Source organism: Podarcis tiliguerta (genome assembly GCF_965153285.1).
Source record: "Podarcis tiliguerta genome assembly, chromosome: 6".
In the NCBI taxonomy this organism is placed as follows: domain Eukaryota; kingdom Metazoa; phylum Chordata; class Lepidosauria; order Squamata; family Lacertidae; genus Podarcis; species Podarcis tiliguerta.
Window position 1 is genome coordinate 15,101,405 of NC_139539.1, and position 7,406 is coordinate 15,108,810.

General features: G+C 41.7%; 1 long non-coding RNA gene across 1 annotated transcript in view; it reads left to right on the forward strand.

Moving 5' to 3' along the window:
• LOC310680464 overlaps positions 1-2,671 on the forward strand; it is a 114,645-nt gene extending 111,974 nt beyond the window's left edge. The window contains exon 3 of the long non-coding RNA XR_014512790.1: positions 2,173-2,671. This is a non-coding gene — a long non-coding RNA (uncharacterized lncRNA). The remainder of the gene's footprint in view (positions 1-2,172) is intronic.
• The last annotated feature ends 4,735 nt before the right edge of the window (positions 2,672-7,406 follow it).

The following is a 7,406-nucleotide window of genomic DNA, read 5'->3' on the forward strand; positions in this document are numbered from 1 at the left end:
AAGTTTGCTTATTCATGTGTTGTTGTGTTTTTTAAAAAAATTGGTCATGACAATTGAAATTTTCTCCCTGGACATCAGCCATGAATGGAAAGAAAGCACTTTATGCATTTCCATGAGTTTTGTTCAGGGGCTTAACCTTGTATAAAGTGAAATGCCTTATCAAACACATGCAAATTCTTCAGGTTTTGGCACATACGCGCAGATACCAGTCATTTAAAATCTGGGCAAGCCTTCAAACAGACAAAGAATGCATATGCAGCGGGGTTTTTTGGAGTTGCTTATTATATATCTGATTTAATTGCCCACTTTAATCTATTAGATCTTATGAGTCAATTGGGAACAACAAGTCGTAAATGTGCTGGGTGTCAGAATTCATGAAACTTGAAGAGAGAAAGTTATTTGCTACATTTAGGGCACACTTTAAATTCTTGGAAAGGGGAATAAATCCATTAAAAAAATTACGATCACACTTGTTGCAAGCCAAGCACAAAACTTCTGCTTATAGATTATGTGCATATATTTGTGAGAAGAATGTTGTGTTCACATTCTTTCTTTTTTCTTAATGACTTCCTTTTAAGGTGAAAGGTTGTACTCATCGGATGTAAATTACCTTCAGCTGTAGCCAATGCTTGTGGCAAGGACAATGTTCAAAAGGATGGGGTTTCTAAGTGTAGGAGAGAGAGAGAAAATATATTCACAGGACTAGCAACCCAGGATTCAGAGCATAGACATTAGATGCAAATAGGCTTTGGCATTTGACTTGTTTGAAAGATTTGGGTTGTTTCCAGACTGAAGTTGTTTTCAGATAATATTCAACCACATACCAGCAATTTCAGGTGACGTAATTGTTTCGGAGGTCTTGTACAACCAACTCACTTCCCCAAAAGATTGGACTTTTTGTATTAAGGAAAGTGACAGGAAAACGTAAGGCGTGGGGCAACACTTGTTTGATGCAACAACATTTAATCTCCCTGCGAGCAAATCAAAATAATCAATAAACCGATCATCTAGAAAGTACCGTACTTAAGGAATCATAGAATCATAAAATTGGAAGCAGTTCCCAAGAGTCATCTAGTCAGAATCTCCTTGTAACTTGAAGCCATTGGTCCTGGTTCTACCCTCCAGGGCAGGGGACAACAAGCTTGCTCCATCCTTCGTGTGACAGCTCCTTATCTATTTAAAGATGGCCTTCATAATCCCTCTCAGTCTCCTCTTTTCTGGGCTAAACCTACCCAACTCCCTCAACCATTCCTCATCAGGCTTGGTTTCCAGATCCTTGGTCATCTTGGTTGCTCTCCTCTGCGCACGTTCCAGCATGCCAAGTTCCTTAAATTTTGATGCCCAGGACTGGACACAGTACTCCAGGTGTGGTCTGACCAAAGCAGAATAGAGTGGTACTATTACATCCCTTGATCTGGATGCTCTACATCTGTTGATACAGCCCAGAATAGCATTTTTATTTTTATTTTTCGCTGTTAACTTATGTTAAACTTGTGTTCTACTAAGACCCCTAGCCATGTATTACTGGCAAGCCAGGTGTCCCCCATCTTATATTTGTCTATTGACCTTATTAGCTATGGTGGTTAAATGTAACCCAGGAGTGCTCTGTCAAGAGAAAAAGGCAAACAGCATTTCCAAAATAGGCACCTCACTTTCCTCTCTACAGGAAACCCTTCCTTTATTAATCTCTTTTTATCTCTACCCATCATCTTGTAAAACCAGGAAGAACCACAATTCTCTTTGATCATTTCACAAAGTCTACCTGTTAGCCTGGCTCCAGCATGCTGGGGCAGATTCCAGGGCCCTGGCAGGACCAACTACCATTGGAGACAGAAGTACAACTGATGCATTTCAACTGGGAGCTAACTGGGGCCATTGTGCCCAGACTGCCACCCCTTCCAAACCTGGAGCCAGGTCTGGTTAACCGGAAATATAAAGGGAGCTGGGAAAGGGGCAAAAGCTATACAACCTGAATCATAGAGAATACAGAAAATGGCTCCCAAACCAAAGGGCCAAGTCCATTGGCTGTTCGTCTTAGTGAAATGCTGAAGAATCATTGTGCTGGCCAAGTCACAACCTTTTCCAGGGCTGCCAGATGAAAAATTCATACACCGAACTCTGTACGTCAAAGTAATCTGTATGTGTTGCTGTTCTCTGTGCTATCATTAACAGGTAAAGAAATTGCATTGACCAAGATCATCGTCAGAGCAAACCTCAATATTCCAAATGTGCAGGTGGAAGCCAGAAACCTAGACAACCTTACCTGAGAAGTGAACTCAGAGCAAAAGCCAGTCAGTTGTGGAGACAGCTAGAGGAGTAGCGCTACTGGATTGATGGTCACTGCTGAATGAACCTCCCAAGTCTATTCTAGCATGGCCACTTATGCATTTGTTTTCAAGTTCATCTTCTGTTATTTTCCTGTGATGTTTTTAAGACAGTCTGAAATACTCATTAAAAATACCAATAAAAAAACCACACAGATACCATCTGTAGATACCATTTGATCAGGAGGTCCATTCTGTACAATATAGGAATTGGGCCTTTAGTGCACCTAACTTTAGAATCCTGCCCTCCCTAAAAATATTATAGACACTGTCTTTTGTCTTTTCACTGCCTACTGAAGACCATCCTCTTTCAATAAGTCATTTAAGTAGAGATGTTTATGCCAGTGTTCATCTTCATTTGAATTGTTTTCATATATGGAATTGTTTTTAAACTGTTTTTACTGCTTTTAATGTACCGTTTTATCAATGATGTTTTTGCTACCTTGGGCTCCTTTGGGAGAAAGGGTTAGGCGAAGAAGAAGAAGAAGAAGAAGAAGAAGAAGAAGAAGAAGAAGAAGAGCAGCAACAACAACAACAAATCCATGCTCATTCCACTATGATCCCATTTTCCCCGGCAGAGTAGCCGAAGATCAGCATGAGTTCAGTTCAAAGCAGCCCAAGGTGGTCTATGAAATGACAGTTTCAATATCCAAAAGTTGGTTCCTCACCATCTAGATAAAGGACTTGAGGCATGTGTAGTTCACAAGGATAATATGTCCCAATCTCCAAGTAAAACCTCATGTGGATTTCACCACATACCCGTCTAGACCAATTGGAAATGCTTGTGATGTAATTGGCAGGATGTGAAAAAGCATGTGAAAAAGATAAACAGTTTGATTGTCCATATTTCAGGAAAAACGGACCATCTCTAAAAAACAAGCCCTACAGAACAAAGATGTCATTTTATTGCTTATTAATAAACATCCTAATGCGAGAAGTCATTTGAGCAGATATATATTGGGAGGCTAATAATGGTTTGATTATTCCAATCTTTCCCAGTAATTCCCGAGAACAGCAGTTTTGAGTTTTCAATTTCACATCCTTACATGATTAGCTATACTATTAGTTTTTGCTTTAAAGACAAGTTTGAAAACTTGTTTTTCACATAGTGATAATTTCTCTGATGAATTGACAAGATCAAGGGTGTCTTTAAACATAGCAGACATGATGTGGTAGTTTTGCAACACAGTGTGTGTGTGTGATAAAACATTGCTCTCAAGTAAAGGATAAAACATGCATTGAAGGGGTCCCAACCAAGTATCCTCAAGTGCTTTCGCTCTATTTTTTGTGGGCCCGGAGGGCTTATTGCCCAGAGGGTGGCAGCTATACTTTGCACTACTGCACACAATGCCAGGCAGCTTCAAATAGACATGCTGAGTTCTCATAATGCTACAGAGGAATGCTAAGTTAAGAACCCATCTAGACCAACATCCTGTTCTCACAGTGGCTAACCAGATGGGGTCCTTTCCAGCTCTACACTTCTATGATTCTATCAACCCCCAACATATCTGACCATGGACCATCTTGGCTGGGTATGATAGGAGTTGGAGTCTATATCTGTAAGGCTATCTATTATCTATCTATCATCTGTCTATCTGTCTATCTATCTATCATCTATCTATCTATCTATCTATCTATCTATCTATCTATCTATCTATCATCTATCTATCTATCTATCATCTATCATCTATCTATCTATCTATCATCTATCTATCTATCTGTCTGTCTGTCTATCTATCTATCTACTATCTATCTAATCTATCATCTGTCTATCTACTATCTATCTCTATCATCTATCTATCTACTATCTATCATCTATCTATCTATCATCTATCTATCATCTATCTATCTATCATCTATCTATCTATCTATCTATCATCTATCTATCATCTATCTATCTATCTATCTATCTATCTATCTATCTATCTATCTATCCTGTCCTTCCTTCCAAAGAAGCCAGGTTCAGCCCACCCCTGCTATAGAGAGAGAGAGAGGTTTGAAAGATCATATAGAGTTCAGAGATTTGGCCAGAAGGCAAAATCTAGTCCTTCTCTCTGCCTCCTGTTTTCATTATCCCCAGGGTTTAAGTGACCAAACAGGATTTAAATCTTGTCTCCAACAACAAGCCAATTAAAAGTGATGCAAAAAAATCTGGGTTTTTTTTGCCATGGAATCAGCTACGAGAGAGCTGTCTCTAGATCTTTGCCTATCAGATAAAAAGCTCAATAGAGACAGGGAGATATTTAAAGAGTTAGCCAAGCTTTGGCTGGTGCTGGAGAGACCCAGTGTGACTTTCCACTCAAGCTGTCTGAGCAAAACAGTCTTGGGATATTTTGGTGCATTGGACCAGTTTAGAAGAATGTAGCCTGGACACAATCCAGGAGATGAACAGAGGAGCAGCCATGGCAAGAGAGTGAACCATGGTGGGGAACGTTGAAGGGCAGAACTTGGCAGCTGCTTCCCACGCTCCAGTTTGAATGGTGTAATGCCAGAAACATGGCTTAGCTCAACTGTTGATTGATACTCAAGGCTGTGTGTATGACATGATTTCAGGCACGTGCACAGAAAATGTGGCCTTGGATACAATCCAGTTTCCGGGGAACTTCAACTTTCATTTGAAAAAGCTTCATGCATGTACAATGGCAAAGATATGCTTGACAATGGCTTCATTTCCAGATAGCACTATTAATGAGAAACTAATCTTAGCCGCTTTCCTCCTCTCCTGGTCCTCCTGCTGCCTCCGACCCAGAGCTAAGCCATTGTTTGTGCAAACCATTAGGTATTTGAAAACCAGGGCTTGTGGTTTGTTTATTATGGCTTGTGGCTTGTTGGAAGTGAGACAAACAACAAATTTGGGCGTTTGTCCATTTAGAGCAGTATCGTTGACTTCCAGGGGTTGCCAACACGATGCCCGTGGGCACCACTGTGTTTGCCAGTACCTCCTATCAGCTGCCGTCTAGCTACATGACTTAGGTACACAACCAGGTTAAGTCAATGGGAGGAATTCAAAGCAGTGCTATGGAAATCATTCTGTCAGTGCAAGCTTAATCCCCGCTCTCCTCCCATCACATGCTGATTTGGGGTATCTCCTAATGCCCCTGAGCCAATTTTGGGGTGGGGGAAGGGGAGTGGGGGATGCCCCATTGTGTTAGCAGGAGCCAGCCCTTGCACTGGCTTCTCATAGCACAGGACTCATTAGTCGAATCCAGTCCCACAGGTCTAAATAAAACTTAGTTCATGAAAACGCATGACAATTTTTAGATCAACCCCAGGAAAAAGAAACAATCATTTCTGAATTGTGGTTGGGCATTAGTAAAACAGTTAATTTCTCTTCTTCCTGAGAAAAACAGTTAATTTATTTCTCGTTTTTGTGGCAACAGCGAAACCCTAACCCCAATCACAGGGTTTTGGAGAGAAGAATAAAGTATCTCTGTTGTCTAAAATCATACTGAACCATTCCGTTACTGCTTCTGCTTTTTCTTTAGTTTAATACCCACAGCATTTTTAAATGACCCGCAAATTATCCTATTCTGAGAGTACAGGGCTGCAAAAGCAAATACAACTGTTTTAATAATAGTTAGGAGTAATAATACACTTTCTTTTCATGTCGGTTTTGGTCTGTTAGTTACCTGATGATGTGAAGCCCTATAAATGGTTTTAAAAGCCGTCCTTGTCAGTCGGTGGTGCCTGAGGGGGATAGTGCTAGCTCGTTCAACCCTCAAAAGTAATTAAACATAATCAAGGAAAAATGCAAGGGGGTCTGCTGCTCTCTGCATTCCAAACTCCACCTACAACGGGAACACCTCAAGGAAACGGATTATTCAAATGTAACCATTTTTGAGGATAATTTGAGCGTTGCTGCTTTTGATTGGGTTGACCACTTAACAGAAGCCCTAAGCAAAATCTGAAAATGAAGATGAACCTTTGAATATATTGTGGATTGTATTCAGTGGGGAGAATATTAGTATTCATTGGTGAATCACTTGTCTCCTGATTCTGATATCCAGACTGCAGCCAATGTATGTTATTGTTTCGTTTCGTCATGTGAATATCAGGAATTGGGGATTAAAAAAAAAATATCTATGGGTGACAGCCAACGACACCCACCTGACTGGACAATGGTAAAAGGTAAAGGGACCCCTGACCATTAGGTCCAGTCATGACCGACTCTGGGGTTGCGGCGCTCATCTCGCTTTATTGGCTGAGGGAGCCGGCATACAGCTTCCGGGTCATGTGGCCAGCATGACTAAGCTGCTTTTGGTGAACCAGAGCAGCGCACGGAAATGCCGTTTACCTTCTCGCCAGAGCAGTACCTATTTATCTACTTGCACTTTGATGTGCTTTCAAACTGCTAGGTTGGCAGGAGCAGGGACCGAGCAATGGGAGCTCACCCCATTGTAGGGATTCAAACTGCCGACCTTCTGATCGGCAAGTCCTAGGCTCTGGGGTTTAACCCACAGCGCCACCCACTTCCTACTAAATGGAGTAGCTAAAACAGTGGAAGGAAGTGTGAACAGTCCAGTATAAATTGACTGCTAACACATTATTTTTGCATCGGTGATGTGATACAGAATGCAACTGCAACACCCCCAACCCACCATATATTTTTTGGGGGGAGAGACTTTTTTTTGCATATTAAGGCTACGACACAAAAAGCATGCTTCCTTTGAACAACCCCCCCCCCCAGACATCCTGCTTGCACGTAGAAGCAACACACCAGCAGAGAGGGTGGCAATGAAGGTGCTCAGCTCTGCCCCTCTCACCATTCTTGTCACCCACCGCAAGTTGGGGGGCAAACGACTGGAACAGGGAGCCTCCTTGACTTCTTGTGGTGGTTCCCTGTGTGATGATCCCCGTGTTCCAAATCACATATGGAGACTCCAAGGGTGCAGGAAGCCCCGTGGTTCGGAAGACCACCCTATAACACCCAAAGGGTCAAAAGGACAGCAAAAGTGGTTAGGAGCCTAAGCACACTCGCCCCCTGTTCTTCCCACTTCATTTTTAAAGGTGAGTGCTGTAGTGGCTTAAAGTTGTGTTGAAATCAGAAAACGTGTGTTGGCTGCGTACACACCATACATTTAA